Here is a 17,233-nt window from a genome sequence, read left to right as displayed (position 1 = left end):
CTCTTTGCTTAGAGGACCCCTTTCAATATTTCCTGTAGAGCTGGTTTGGTGTTTGCAAATTCTTTCAGTTTTTGTTTGTCCTGGAAGCTTTTTATCTCTCCTTCTATTTCAATGATAGCCTAGCTGGATAGAGTATTCTTGGCTGCATGTTTTTCTCGTTGAGTGCTCTGAATATATCATGCCAGCTCTTTCTGGCCTGCCAGGTCTCTGTGGATAAGTCTGCCGCCAATCTAATATTTTTACCAGTGTATGTTACAGACTTCTTTTCTCGGGCTGCTTTCAGGATTTTCTCTTTGTCACTAAGACTTGTAAATTTTACTATTAGGTGACGGGATGTGGACCTATTCTTGTTGACTTTGAGGGGGGTTCTCTGCATCTCCTGGATTTTGATGCTTGTTCCCTTTGCCATATTAGGGAAATTCTCTCCAATGATTCTCTCCAATAGACCTTCTGCTCCCCTCTCTGTTTCTTCTTCTTCTGGAATCCCAATTATTCTAATGTTGTTTTGTCTTATGGTGTCACTTATCTCTCGAATTCTCCCCTCATGGTCCAGTAGCTGTTTGTCCCTCTTTTGCTCAGCTTCCTTATTCTCTGTCATTTGGTCTTCTATATCACTAATTCTTTCTTCTGCCTCATTTATCCTAGCAGTGAGAGCCTCCATTTTTGATTGCACCTCATTAATAGCTTTTTTGATTTCAACTTGGTTAGATTTTAGTTCTTTAATTTCTCCAGAAAGGGCTTTAATATCTCCAGAGACGGTTTCTCTAATATCTTCCATGCCTTTTTCGAGCCCGGCTAGAATGTTCAGAATCGTCATTCTGAACTCTTGATCTGACATATTACCCATGTCTGTGTTGATTAGGTCCCTAGCCTTCGGTACTGTCTCTTGTTCTTTTGTTTGTGGTGATTTTTTCCGCCTTGTCATTTTGTCCAGATAAGAGGATATGAAGGAGCAAATAAACTACTAAAAGGGTGGCAAAGACCCCGGAAAAATGTGCTGTAACCAAATCAGAAGAGACCCCAAATTGTGGGGAGGAGAAAGGGGATAAAAACAGGTTCTGAAAAAAAAAAAAGAAAAAAAAAAGAAAAAAGAAAAAAATTTTAAAAATAAAACAAATACAAAAATATAAAAAAGAAAGAATAAATATATATATTTAGATGAACTAGTCAAAAAATGTTAAAAAAGAAAAGGGTAAAAGTTTTAAAAAATTTAGCAGAAGAAGAAAAAAGAAAAAAGAAAAAAATTGAAAAAAGAAAAAAAAATTGAAAAAAGAAAAAAAATTGAAGTAGCCGCAAGACTAAAGAATCATGGGGAGAAAGCCATGAGTTCCGTGCTTTGCTTTCTCCTCCTCTGGAATTGCTCTGCTGTCTTAGGAATTGAATCTGCTTTCTCCTTGATAGATGAACTTCGTCCTGGCTGGATATTTTGTTGATCTTCTGGGGGAGGGGCCTGTTGTAGTGACTCTCAAGTGTCTTGCCCGAGGCGGGATTGCACCGCCCTTACTGGCGGCCGGACTAAGTAATCTGCTCGGGTTCGCTTTTGGGAGCTTCTGTTCCCTGAACGCTTTCTGTAGAGTTCCGGAGGACGGGAATGAAAATGGCGGCCTCCCAGTCTCCGGCCCGGAGGAGCCGAGAGCCTGGGGCCCCACTCCTCAGTGCGCCCCCAGAGGACAGCACCCAATCACTCCCGTATCCCCAGCCTCTAGCTGCGCTCTGAGCTCACCCAGCCCGCGACCAGTTCAAGGTAACCCCGAGCTGAGAGTTCAGTCCTCGGCTCTGTCTCTGCAGCCGGCTTCTCCGTTCTGATACCTGCGAGCTCTCCGACACTCCGACTCCCCCGATCCTTTTGTGACCCTGCGGGGCCTGGGGCCACGCTGGCCCCGCGTGGGCTTCACCCCGGTTTAGCCCCTGGAGCAATGTCCCTCAGTGGAACAGACTTTTAAAAGTCCTGATTTTGTGCTCCGTTCCTCCGCCGCTTGCCAGGAGCCGGCCCCTCCCCCCACGGTCTATCTTCCCGTCGTTTTAGATTCACTTCTCCGCCAGTCCTACCTTTCAGAAAGTGGTTGATTTTCTGTTTCTAGAGTTGCTGTTCTTCTTCTCTTCGCTCTCCCGTTGGATTTGTAGGTGTTTGCAATGTTTAGATAAGCTATCGAGCTGATCTCCTGCTACCTGATGTAGTCTCAGGCTGCTACTTCTCCGCCATCTTGACTCCTCCCTCCGGGATATACAGAATTTAATAGATTTCTTTGCTGGAGGACTTTTAAGAGGCTATACTATGTTAATGTGAACTGTTAATTCTATTTATTAAGGTGAGAAGGAAATCATCATTAGATATAAATTTAAACAATAGCAGCTAAAATGCAACTATGCTTTACAATACTTTAGATTTTTTTTAAAGATTTTATTTATTTATTTGACAGACAGAGATCACAAGTAGGCAGAGAGGCAGGCAGAGAGAGAGAGAGAGAGAGAGAGAGGAGGAAGCAGGCTCTCTGCTCGGCAGATGTGGGACTCGATCCCAGAACCCTGAGATCATGACCTGAGCTGATGGCAGAGGCTCAACCCACTGAGCCACCCAGGTGCCCAATGCTTTAGATTATTAATTGCCCTCCAAAAGATCTTTCATGCAGGCATGATTCTGATAAAGTTTCAAAGTATAAATCTGTATGAGCATTGCTAGCTGGACATCTCTGTTAGAGTTTTTATAGCTTAGCCTCCAGTCAATGTCCAATGAAAAGTCCACAAAAGTGACAATCATGTAGCTCTTCCACAAGACTATAAGGAACAAATCGTAATTTTAACTTATTAAAAAGACAACTATCATATGATCTCCCTGATATGAGGACATGGAGAAGCAACATGGGGGGGTAGGGGGATAGGAGAAGAATACATGAAACAAGATGGGATTGGGAGGGAGACAAACCATAAATGACTCTTAATCTCACAAAACAAACTGGGGGTTGCTGGGGGGAAGTGGGATTGGGAGAGGGGGAGGGGGCTATGGACATTGGGGAGGGGAGGCGAACCATAAGAGACTATGGACTCTGAAAAACAACCTGAGGGTTTTGAAGGGTCAGGGGTGGGAGGTTGGGGGAACAGGTGGTGGGTGATGGGGAGGGCACGTTTTGCATGGAGCACTGGGTGTTGTGCAAAAAGAATGAATACTGTTACGCTGAAAAAAAAAATAAATAAATAAAAATAAAATAAAAAGAGAGAATGAAGTAGGTGTTTGGTTGTTTTTTTTTTTAAGATTTATTTATTTTGGGCACCTGGGTGGCTCAGTCAGTTAAGCATCTGCCTTCGGCTCAGGTCATAATCCCAGGGTCCCAGGATCAAGCCCCATATCAGACTCTCTGCTCAACTAGAAGCCTGCTTCTTCCTTTTCCTCTACCACTCCTCCTGCTTGTGATTGATCTCTTTCTTTTTTCTCTGTCAAATAAATAAATAAAATATTTAAAAAAAAAAAAAGATGTTTTTACTTACTTGCAGGAGAAAGCAAGTAGGGGAAACGCCAGAGGGAGAGTCTTCAAGCAGATTCCCCACTGAGCACAGAGCCTGATGTAGGGCTTGATCCCATGATCTATGAGATCATGATCTGAGCCAGAATCAAGAGTCAGGTGCTCAACCAACTGAGCCACCCAGGCACCCCAGAATGAGGTTTTGACAGAATATCAGCATATTAATATGCCTACTGTTAAGAGTAAGTGAAAGACATTTTTTTTTTCCTTATGTAGGTAAAACATACTTTCAGATCACCCAGGGTGTCTGGTTCTTGAAGAGTTCATTGTTACGACCATTTTTCAAAAGATGAGAACCCAGCGATCAGAATAGGATTCACCCTGTGAGGAAGAAGCCCTTCCTCTGAAAGTAAACCTTGAAAGGCTCATGGAGTTCTGGCCAAAAAGGTTACTAAGTTTGCACCAAAAAGAAGACTACAGTCTGCAAAATATGAGACAATTATGCCAAAGAGAAGTGGGATATTGGATGCAGGCCTCCTGCAGGCCAGTGGGACTTCTATAGTACTAATTATCATGCCACAAGCAACTAAGTTGGCTCCCCACCTGCCTCGTTCATTGATTTTAACAGCCCAAAGCACCTGACATCCAGGTGGTTAAAATAATAGGGAAGGTGTAAGAGGGCTAAAATGTAATAAATTCTTGAGTGTTGTCTTCTATAGTTCATTTATATACTTTCTAGTTGATCTAGCCAGATGTTTTAATAATTTATTTCCTGGTAAATTTTATCAAACCAATACCTAGAGAAACAAAAGCCACATCAAGATGCCAGTGCCTAATTTAAGATATGGTATCAAAAAAAAAAATAAGATTATTTTTGGTATCTACAGAAGGCCTGTTCTCAAATACAATGCATAAACACGAGTATGAACTTACATGTTATGCCCATCAGCTTCTTGACAACTGATAGCTACCATTGGGGTTGATTTGAAAAAGAGAGGGTTAGAGCTTGAACAGTGCAGGCAATTTTTCAGTTCAACACTATAAATGTTTAAAAGAAATGCATTTGTGCCTGGTAGGACAGAATTTATTTTTTTTTTTAAGATTTTATTTATTTGACAGAGAGAGAGATCATAAGTAGACAGAGAGGCAGGCAGAGAGAGAGGAGGAAGCAGGCTCTCCGTGGAGCAGAGAGCCTGATGCGGGGCTCGATCCCAGGACCCTGAGATCATGACCTGAGCCGAAGGCAGCGGCTTAATCCACTGAGCCACCCAGGCGCCCCAGGACAGAATTTCTAAGAAGTGAGTGAAAAAGGCTGAGAGATCCATGTTGGGAAACATGTTGTGTTTTGGTCTTCTCTGGAACTAAGTTTTCATTGGCATTTGGAAAAACATTCACTTGGTGCATGAAATATTCCACCCTCCCTTAACTAGACTGAGGCATGAAGATGAACACATGTTTGCAAACCTCTCCTTCCATGTTACTACTTTCCCAGGAGTATACAACATTGGACCCACCATGCATGAATTGATGTATGATTTGGACAAAGATGTTTGCTGAGTGGGAAGAATGTGGAAGACCATGCTGGCTCCAAACTATTAAGACTTTGGTACATATTAGGGGAATCTACTCTCCCCCAAAACACCCACCTGTACAAGTTACTTTACTACTGTCCCTACTCCAACAACCATGACTTCTTCCCTATGCATAAATGTATTAACCCCAGGAGATGTCTTCCATCCTTGATCTCTGGAATTGTGATATAAAGAATTATATCTAGTTACTAGAATAATGGTATTTTTAAAGAGTTAAACATATAGACATATTTTCCAGGAATATTTCTCTTTTATTTATCAAGGGATGTTTGTCCTTATAAGTTTTCAGTATTATTTTGTTTTAAGGCATATGAGATTTTATCACTATATCAACTTGAAATAAAATGTGGAATTGGTAGCAGAATTTCAGGCAGTGATACAATTCTCAAAGGATTCTGATGTCCTTTTAAAAATTAAATACAATAATGGAAGATAAACTGTGTAAAATGCCAGCACTTCTCTTCCCCATCTCCTCTGTTTGTGTACTAAGCCAAGAGGTCCCACTGCCAATCATATCCTAGGAAAGAAACAATACAGAAAGTGCTTTTGGTATCACTCATGCATTCATTAGATGCCTGGTTTCTGTCCTTCAATTTTGAGTTTTGTGTTAATTCATGGCACATTTATACACCTATATAAAACATATACAACTTCTTTGATTATAATACAGATAGATTGTTGGTAATTTGAGATGCCCCGAAAATACTTAAGAAATATTTATTGTTGGATTTAAAATGTCTGAACAAAGAGCTTTAAAATGAAATCTTCACCAGGAGAAACATGTACTGCTACCACAGCATAAATACCATTATTACAATAATGAGAAAAGTATTGGATTGCCAACAAAGACCAATATAGTAACTACACTGTCCCCAAAAAAGAAAGAAAGAGAGAAAAAGATGGGGGTAATTCCAAATCTAAGCTTCAATTCTAAATCTAAAATTCTTTGTTAGACAAAATGACTTGTCTTTTCACTATTACATTAAGTCAAAACGTGATTTGTTTTATACATCAGTCACCCTTGTATGTGTGGTCATTCCTCATAATATTCTGAGTATTATTACAAAGCCTCTGGCTATTTTCTTTTAATTTTTCCCCTTTACTTATGAAGAGCAAACACAACTGTTTAAATGCAGGAGATATTTTCCTCCAGAAATCTGGAAAAGAACAAAGAAAACCTAGGATTTTTTAAAAATATTTCCCCAAAAATACCATATGGGACCATTCTTGACCCCAAAATTTATCCCTAACAGTTTCTTTGATGGTGGCCTCATAGGGAAATAAGGCCTTTCTTCATAATATTAACTTCAAAAATAGGATTTTTACTGGACATATCAGAAATTTCCGTAAGAACTAGCTCCATTTCTTACCTTCATATTTATGTCCAATCATCTTAAGAAGTGCTGTTTTTAAAATCTATATACCATCTTTAGGGTCATGGGTTTACCGTGACTGGAGAGAGAAACACACTGTTTTATGTGCCCAACATAACTTCTATAAGGTTCCACAGGGGTGCCACAGTTTCAGTGACACTTAAACTTAAGCACTCTGTTCAAATGTTCCTTGACTTTGTAATCTTACATTTCTGTACACACTGGCAGAGTATTGTTGTTTTTATCTTTAGAGTTCCTCCTCCCCTAGTCCTGTATTTTCCAAAATTATCTCTCAGTCGGTTTGCTCTCTGGCACACACACCCCTGACACACACAAACACTCATATGTGTGTACTGTGGAAGCTCCATTCCTCCAGTAAAACAGAAGCAAGACAAAGGGAGACAGCTAATATTTATTGACTCTTTCAGGTGCTATGCCTAATTTCAGGTGCTGTCATTTTATTCTCCTGACAGCACTACAGAGTAAGAGTCAGTATCCTTATTCCTATTTTTGAGTCACAAAATGAAGACCTGAGTACTCTGCCTGCATTCCACAGCTACAGATGGTGTCAAACCTAGGCTTGCTGCTCACCTGATCCCTCCACAGAACCACTAGTTTTGAAGAGCAGGTATTTTGGAGTCTTAACCCTCAACCCGTTTTCCATTCCATGTTCCCTTTCCTCCCTCTTCAGAAACACTGGTTTATGCAACCACTTTTTTGAAGATTTTCAATAAGTTGTTATATAAACTTGCCTTTGTTTAATATCAATGTTTTAATTGTATGATATCAATGCCCCCATTCTTTGTTTGATAGTGGCTCCTTTGATGATGTCTTAGCCCAAACCACAATTATTCAGACCCTTTCAGTTACTTAAATATACTGCAAGACAGCTTAACCCTTCTCCCTCAAATTTAGTTTGAAACTCCAGTCTATGCAGACTAGAAGTGTGGCTCTAGGAAGAGGCAGGAGGGAGAGACATTTTTTTCTCAAGTTCCATTCTCCTCCATGAGGCTCCAGCCTGTGTAGGAGCAGGACAGGCACTAGAGAGACAGAAATCTCTGGTGCACCCAGCCCACAGGGTCAGGACAAGGGTAAGACAAGGTAGGCACTAAGCCTGTACCTGCTCAACCCTGAAGGGAGGACCTCCTTAAACCTCTACCCTGGGAACTTCCCTTGCATCCCCTTCTCAGGCTACTTCCATCTGACACTGGGGGACTCTGCTCTATGGGGGTCTCCATTTAGGGGGTGCACATGATTGCCTCCAGGCAGGGGCTGGCTTTCCTGGGGCCCTCTCTTTATTGAGGACCTCGAGAGGAGCAGCACTTCCCCTGGTCCCCCTTTCTTCAATTATATGCCCTGGTTGGGTGCCCCCTCTCTTGGACTGGAGCCCACCTGGGCAACCCTGTGATTCTTGCCTCCAACTCCACTTCCTGTATGTACAGCCTCAGAAACTACTGGATTCTCTTATGTCCTCATCAAGAGTAACAGAGAACTAAGATGAGGCAAGGGTTACCCCCCTCTTCTTAATACACCCCCTTTTATGACCTGCCAATGTGGATTTATCAAGCAGGCCTTGCATCTTCCCAACAGTCTGCACTAGGCTCTAGGTAAAAACCAGCAAACTTCATGGGGCATATACCAGGCTCTCCCAAAATCTTTCTCCCCGTTGTATTCTAGCAGAAGGTTGCTGATCTCAGGGAATGCTTTTGCCTATGCTTAATAAGGCTCCAGAAGTGGATATAGTTTCAGAAGCCAGAAACCTGCTTTTTATAAACCTATGGTCAAGGTCTAAGCTTTCACAGCACTGCCGTCACTAAAGCCACGACTGAGCACACAAAACCTTCCTGACTCTACAGGCCTCCAGCCCTGCAGTGAGAAATGCTAGATGCCCACATCCTGACCTTGAGCTATTTGCCTGGCTAGGATTTTTTTTTTTTTCCACAAACCTTGGAAGCACTAAGCTATTTCTGAACCCTGGTTTCTTTTCTGATTGCTTACCAGGCAATAATTCTCCTGGTTCTCCATTTGCCCTAGAAACAGAACAAATCACAGCTCACTAGAAAGTCAAGAGGCATGAGTGGTGCCGATGCAAAGCAGCATCCAAGGCTTCCCAGAGTCATAGACAGCATCACCCATAGTGGCTGGGATCTCAGCCATGCATTTCCACAACCCCCAGCATGACCTGTGTGTATTATCTTGAACTCTGAAGTGATGAGGACAAGATTCAGAGGCCCTCAGGGTCTCCTGGTTCAGTCTCCTGCCAGATATGATTGATATCTGACCTCAAGGTCTAGGATGAGTGAGGGTGGCAGAGTGGAAGTCTCCCTGCAGAAGACAAGGTTTTGCAACCTGTGCTCCTAAGAGTCCTAGAGTGGTGTGGGGGTGGTAGTGGCAGTGCATGATGATAGGATTAGGAAGAGGCAGGGAAATAGCTTCTTCTTCATATGATTTATATGTTGGGTTTGGGTGACAATTTAATACAGAAAAGAGGCTTCAAAATGGAAAAGAGGATAGAGGTTTGGTCTTGGGAAAAAGGATTCCAAGTCCTAGCTATGTCCTTTACCTGTCATTGATTCTGAACAAATTATCTAATGCCTCCAGACTCAGTTCCTCATTTAGAAAGTGGAGGAAGCAATACCTGTCCAATTGTCTCCAAAATGATAATTACCATGACATGTAGGAAAATGTTTATATTTCCTAGAGCCCAGAAAGGGCCTTTGGTTTACATTTTCTCCATTGATCTTTATGACTACCCTGTATTGTAGGTGCCTTTGAACTTCATTTATCATATTGAAAAAACAAAAACAAAGACACGTTCGGAGAGGTTTAGTAAGTTGCTTGCAGTCACACAGTGACTGATCCAAGATTTGCTCTCAATTCTGACTTTTGCTCTGGGCCAGAACTTAGTCTTGGTATTGGGATTAATGTTGTCATTGTTCTTCTCCCCTGCTCTCCATGCTACTCTCTACAGAAATGCTAAGGTCAAGAACAGCTGCTGTTTGCTGAGAACAAGGCACTGTGCTCACTGTTTGACATACACTATCGCATTTAATCATCTCAATTCAGAGAATCCTTGCAGCACTTGTATTGGTAGGCATTTTAATATTTCTGTTTTACCAGTGAAGAAAGTTATGCACAAAGAAACTGGATTAAGTCTCCCAAGGTCCAGGATCATTCTCACTGTACATGCCTTTGCTGTTGCAGCTAGTCCCCACCAACTCCCTGCTGCCACAACTAATTTTGCCCCATCACTGTGGCTCCTGCAATGCCACCATCCTCCCACTGCAAGGCTGTCAAAATCATAGTTCATCTTCTGGCCTTTAAAAGGCAGAATTGCTCTTCTTGGTTTTATGGTACCTTCAAGAAACATGGGGCAAGTCCTAGAGAACCCTTGAGGGAGATTCCCCCAGACTCTACCAGCAGTGCCTTGAGGTTAAATCACAGTATCTCTATTCTCTCCTCACATGAATTGCCTGTCCCCCTGGGGAATGCTTCAGTAGCTAAGAAACCTTTTGTTCCCCTTATTTCTGTCCTGAGAATTATCATTATAATGAATATTTACCCAGTACTTCTGTTTTGGGCACTCTACTAGTGTAAAAACGTGCATCATCTCCTTAATCTTTACAACAACTCTGTGAGATAATTACAGTGATTATTCCCAATCCATATATGAGGAAGCTAAGGCAGAGAGAGGTTAATAACATACTCACATTTATACAGTGAGTTAGCAGGAAAGCCAAGCTTCAAAGCCAGGTTATCAGTCACCAAGGTGAACTCTTTTAGCCATTAAATATGCCACAAAGTCTTGTCCACTGGCCGCAAGAGTCCATTCCCTCCTCCTCTCAGGGACATAGGATGACAAAATCCTACTTTAAAAGCTCAGAGTTGGGGGAGGAGTCAAGATGGCGGAGAAGTAGCAGGCTGAGACTACATCAGGTAGCAGGAGATCAGCCCGATAGCTTATCTAAACATTGCAAACACCTACAAATCCAACGAGAGATAGAAGAGAAGAAAAATAGCAATTCTATAAACAGAAAATCAACCACTTTCTGAAAGGTAGGACTGGCGGAGAAGTGAATCCAAAACAAAGGCAAGTGGCGGAGCAACGGAGCACAAAATCAGGACTTTTAAAAGTCTGTTCCACTGAGGGACATTGCTCCAGAGGCTAAACCGGGGTGAAGTTCACACGGGGTAAGAGTGCCCCAGGTCCCGCAGGGTCACAGAAGGATCAGGGGTGTCTGAGTGTCGCAGAGCTCGCAGGTATTAGAACGGGGAAGCTGGTTACAGAGACAGAGCCGAGGACTGAGCTCTCAGCTCGGGGTTACCTTGAACCGGTCGCAGGCTGGGTGAGCTCGGAGCGCGGCCGGAGGCCAGGGATATGGGAGTGATTGGGCACTGTTCTCTGGGGGCGCACTGAGGAGTGGGGTCCCGGGCTCTCGGCAACTCCGGGCCGGAGACTGTGAGGCTGCCATTTTCATTCCTGTCCTCCGGAACTCTACGGAAAGCGTTCAGGGAACAGAAGCTCCCAAAAGCGAACCTGAGCAGATTACTTAGTCCGGCCCCGGTAAGGGCGGTGTAATTCCGCCTTGGGCAAAGACACTTGAGAGTCACTACAACAGGCCCCTCCCCCAGAAGATCAACAAAAAATCCAGCCAGGACGAAGCATTTACCAAGGAAAGCAGGTTCAATACCATGGACAGCAGCAGAATTCCAGAGGAGGAGAAAGCAAAGCACAGAACTCATGACTTTCTCCCCATGATTCTTTAGTCTTGCAGTTAATTTAATTTTTTTTTTCATTTTTTTTTCTTTTTTCTTCTTCTGCTAAATTTTTTAAAACTTTTACTCTTTTCTTTTTTAACGTTTTTAACTAATTTATCAAATATATATATTCTTTCTTTTTTATATTTTTATTTGTTTTCTTTTTTAAATTTTTTTCTTTTTTCTTTTTTCTGAACCTCTTATTATCGCCTTTCTCCCCCACGATGTGGGATCTCTTCTGATTTGGTTAAAGTGCATTTTTGGGGGGGTCTTTGTCACCTTTTTAGTATTTTACTTGCTCCTTCATATACTCTTATCTGGACAAAATGACAAGGCGGAAAAATTCACCACAAAAAAAAGAACAAGAGGCAGTACCGAAGGCTAGGGACCTAATCAATACAGACATTGGTAATATGTCAGATCTAGAGTTCAGAATGACAATTCTGAAGGTTCTAGCCGGGCTCGAGAAAGGCATGGAAGATATTAGAGAAACCCTCTCTGGAGGTATAAAAGTCCTTTCTGGAGAAATAAAAGAACTAAAATCTAACCAAGTTGAAATAAAAAAAAAAGCTATTAATGAGGTGCAATCAAAAATGGAGGCTCTCACTGCTAGGATAAATGAGGCAGAAGAAAGAATTAGTGATATGGAAGACCAAATGACAGAGAATAAAGAAGCTGAGCAAAAGAGGGACAAACAGCTATGGGACCACGAGGGGAGAATTTGAGAGATAAGTGACACCATAAGACGAAACAACATGAGAATAATTGGGATTCCAGAAGAAGAAGAAACAGAGAGGGGAGCAGAAGGTCTATTGGAGAGAATTATTGGAGAGAATTTCCCTAATATGGCAAAGGGAACAAGCATCAAAATCCAGGAGATGCAGAGAACCCCCCTCAAAATCAACAAGAATAGGTCCACACCCCATCACCTGATAGTAAAATTTACAAGTCTTAGTGACAAAGAGAAAATCCTGAAAGCAGTCTGGGAAAAGAAGTCTGTAACATACAATGGTAAAAATATTAGATTGGCGGCAGACTTATCCACAGAGACCTGGCAGGCCAAAAAGAGCTGGCATGATATATTCAGAGCACTAACCGAGAAAAACATGCAGCCAAGAATACTATATCCAGTTAGGCTATCATTGAAAATAGAGGGAGAGATAAGAAGCTTCCAGGACAAACAAAAACTGAAAGAATTTGCAAACACCAAACCAGCTCTACAGGAAATATTGAAAGGGGTCCTCTAAGCAAAGAGAGAGCCTAAAAGTAGTAGATCAGAAAGGTACAGAAACAATATACAGTAACAGTCACCTTACAGGCAATATAATAGCACTAAATTCATATCTCTCAATAGTTACCCTGAATGTTAATGGGCTAAATGCCCCAATCAAAAGACACAGGTTATCAGAATGAATAAAAAAATAAAACCCATCTATATGTTGCCTACAAGAAACTCATTTTAGATGCGAAGACACCTCCAGATTTAAAGTGAGGGGGTGGAAAACAATTTACCATGCTAATGGGCATCAGAAGAAAGCTGGGGTGGCAATCCTTATATCAGATCAATTAGATTTTAAGCCAAAGACTATAATAAGAGATGAGGAAGGACACTATATCATACTCAAAGTGTCTGTCCAACAAGAAGACCTAAGAATTTTAAATATCTATGCCCCTAACGTGGGAGCAGCCAACTATATCAACCAATTAATAACAAAATCAAAGAAACACATCAATAATAATACAATAATAGTAGGGGACTTTAACACTCCCCTCACTGAAATGGACAGATCATCCAAGCCAAAGATCAACAAGGAAATAAAGGCCTTAAATGACACACTGGACCAGATGGACATCACAGATATATTCAGAACATTTCATCCCAAAGCAACAGAATACACATTCTTCTCTAGTGCACATGGAACATTCTCCAGAATGCATCACATCCTGGGTCACAAATCAGGTCTCAACCGGTATCAAAAGATTGGGATCATTCCCTGCATATTTTCAGACCATAATGCTCTGAACCTAGAACTCAATCACAAGAGGAAATTTGGAAAGAATCCAAATACATGGAGACTAAACAGCATCCTTCTCAAGAATGAATAGGTCAATCACGAAATTAAAGAAGAATTGAAAAAATTCATGGAAACAAATGATAATGAAAACACAACAATTCAAAATCTGTGGGACACAGCAAAGGCAGTCCTGAGAGGAAAATATATAGCGGTACAAGCCTTTCTCAAGAAACAAGAAAGGTCTCAAGTACACAACCTAACCCTACACCTAAAGGAGCTGGAGAAAGAACAAGAAAGAAACCCTAAACCCAGCAGGAGAAGAGAAATCATAAAGATCATAAAGAATAGATTCTATGATCTATTAAGATCATAGAATATGATCTTCTATTTCAATGAAATAGAAACCAAAAAACAATAGAACAAATCAACGAAACTAGGAGCTGGTTCTCTGAAAGAATTAATAAGATTGATAACCCCTGGCCAGACTTACCAAAAAGAGAAGAGAAAGGACCCAAATAAATAAAATCATGAATGAAAGAGGAGAGATCACAACTAATACCAAAGAAATACAGACAATCATAAGAACATACTATGAGCAACTCTACACCAACAAATTTGACAATCTGGAAGAAATGGATGCATTCCTAGAGACATATAAACTACCACAACTAAACCAGGAAGAAATAGAAAACCTGAACAGGCCCATAACCAGTAAGGAGATTGAAACAGTCATCAAAAATCTCCAAACAAACAAAAGCCCAGGGCCAGACGGCTTCCCAGGGGAATTCTACCAAACATTTAAAGAAGAACTAATTCCTATTCTCCTGAAACTGTTCCAAAAAATAGAAATGGAAGGAAAACTTCCAAACTCATTTTATGAGGCCAGCATCACCTTGATCCCAAAACCAGACAAGGATCCCACCAAAAAAGAGAACTACAGACCAATATCCTTGATGAACATAGATGCAAAAATTCTCACCAAAATACTAGCCAATAGGATTTCCTGGGTGGCCCAGTGGTTTAGGCCACTGCCTTCGGCTCGGGTCATCTCAGGGTCCTGGGATCGAGTCCTGCATCGGGTTCTCTGCTCGGCAGGGAGCCTGCTTCCCTCTCACTCTCTCTGCTTGCCTCTCTGCCTACTTGTGATCTCTCTCTGTCAAATAAATAAATAAAATCTTTAAAAATAAATAAATAAAATAAGGATTCAACAGTACATTAAAAGGATTATTCACCACCATCAAGTGGGATTTATTCCAGGGCTGCAAGGTTGGTTCAACATCCACAAATCAATCGATGTGATACAACACATTAATAAAAGAAAGAACAAGAACCATATGATACTCTCCATAGATGCTGAAAAAGCATTTGACAAAGTACAGCATCCCTTCCTGATCAAAACTCTTCAAAGTGTAGGGATAGAGGGCATATACCTCAATATTATCAAAGCCATCTATGAAAAACCCACCGCAAATATCATTCTCAATGGAGAAAAACTGAAAGCTTTTCCGCTAAGGTCACAGCAGGGATGTGCATTATCACCACTGCTATTCAACATAGTACTAGAAGTCCTAGCCTCAGCAATCAGACAACAAAAGGAAATTAAAGGCATCCAAATCGGCAAAGAAGAAGTCAAACTATCACTCTTCCCAGATGATATGATACTGAAAATGGAAAACCCAAAAGACTCCACTCCAAAACTGCTAGAACTTGTACAGGAATTCAGTAAAGTGTCAGGATATAAAATCACTGCACAGAAATCAGTTGCATTTCTCTACACCAACAACAAGAGAGAAGAAAGAGAAATTAAGGAGTCAATACCATTTACAATTGCACCCAAAACTATAAGATACCTAGGAATAAACCTAACCAAAGAGGCTAAGAATCTATATGCAGAAAACCATAAAGTACTCATGAAAGAAATTGAGGAAGACACAAAGAAATGGAAAAATGTTCCATGCTCCTGGATTGGAAGAATAAATATTGTGAAAATGTCTATGCTACCTAAGAAATCTACACATTTAATACAATCCCTATCAAAATACCATCCATTTTTTTCAAAGAAATGGAACAAACAATCCTAAAATTTATAGGGAACCAGAAAAGGCCTCGAATAGCCAAAGGAATATTGAAAAAGAAAGCCAAAGTTGGTGGCATCACAATTCCAGACTTCAAGCTCTATTACAAAGCTGTCATCATCAAGACAGCATGGTACTGGCACAAAAACAGACATAGAGATCCCAGAAATAGACCCTAAACTCTATGGTCAACTAATCTTCGACAAAGCAGGAAATAATGTCCAATGGAAAAAAGACAGCCTCTTCAATAAATGGTGCTGGGAACAGTGGACAGCCACACGCAGAAAAATGAAATCGGACCACTTCCTTACACCACACACGAAAATAGACTCCAAATGGATGAAGGACCTCAATGTGAGAAAGGAATCCATCAAAATCCTTGAGGAGAACACAGGCTGCAACCTCTTCGACCTCAGCCACAGCAACATCTTCCTAGGAACAACGGCAAAGGCAAGGGAAGCAAGGGCAAAAATGAACTATTGGGATTTCATCAAGATCAAAAGCTTTTGCACAGCAAAGGAAACAGTTAACAAAACCAAAAGACAACTGACAGAATGGGAGAAGATATTTGCAAACGACATATCAGATAAAGGGCTAGTGTCCAAAATCTATACAGAACTTAGGAAACTCAACACCCAAAGAACAAACAATCCGATGAAGAATGGGCAGAGGACATGAACAGACATATCTGCAAAAAAGACATCCAGATGGCCAACAGACACATGAAAAAGTGCTCCACATCACTCGGCATCAGGGAAATACAAATCAAAACCACAATGAGATATTACCTCACACCAGTCAGAATGGCTAAAATGAACAAGTCAGGAAATGACAGATGCTGGCGAGGATGCGGAGAAAGGGGAACCCTCCTCCACTGTTGGTGGGAATGCAAGCTGGTGCAACCACTCTGGAAAACAGCATGGAGGTTCCTCAAAATGTTGAAAATAGAACTACCCTATGACCCAGCAATTGCACTACTGGGTATTTACCCTAAAGATACAAACGCAGTGATCCGAAGGGGCACGTGCACCCGAATGTTTATAGCAGCAATGTCTACAATAGCCAAACTATGGAAAGAACCTAGATGTCCATCAACAGATGAATGGATAAAGAAGAAGTGGTATATATACACAATGGAATACTATGCAGCCATCAAAAGAAATGAAATCTTACCATTTGCGACGACGTGGATGGAACTAGAGGGTATCATGCTTAGTGAAATAAGTCAATCGGAGAAAGACAACTATCATATGATCTCCCTGGTATGAGGACATGGAGATGCAACATGGGGGGTTAGGGGGATAGGAGAAGAATAAATGAAACAAGATGGGATTGGGAGGGAGACAAACCATAAGTGACTCTTAAACTTATGAGATTACTCATAAGTAATCTCACAAAACAAACTGAGGGTTGCTGGGGGGAGGTGTGTTGGGAGAGGGGGAGGGGGGTTATGGACATTGGGGAGGGTATGTGCTATGGAGAGTGCTGTGAAGTGTGTAAACCTGGCGATTCACAGACCTGTACCCCTGGTGATAAAAATACATTATATGTTTATAAAAATATAAGAAATAAATAAAAAATTTTTTAAAAAAACCTCAGAGTGATCCTCCCTATATAAACATCAAGATGTGAAGATTAACTCATTCCATGTGTATGTGTAGAGACTACTGTCATCTAAAAATGCTAAGAGAATATGGTTTTTTTGATCAATTAAACAACATACTCACTGGGCCTTGCATCACATTAAAATATATACAGTGTAAATTACAAATATGATTTAGGAGAAGTCCTTACTCTTAAAAGTATTGAATTCTGTGGGAGAGATCAAACCCAGAAGACATGCTCTATACTGGTCTAGATAGCCGGTTTTTTTCTCCCAAAACATTATGAATACCTTTTCTTACTGTCTACCTAAGAAATTTTTGTGCATTAACAAATGCATGCTGTATCAGGTTGGACTGG

The sequence above is a fragment of the Meles meles genome, chromosome 6, assembly GCF_922984935.1.
Source record: "Meles meles chromosome 6, mMelMel3.1 paternal haplotype, whole genome shotgun sequence".
NCBI classification, from domain to species: Eukaryota; Metazoa; Chordata; class Mammalia; order Carnivora; family Mustelidae; genus Meles; species Meles meles.
Note: the sequence above shows the minus strand (reverse complement) of the source record.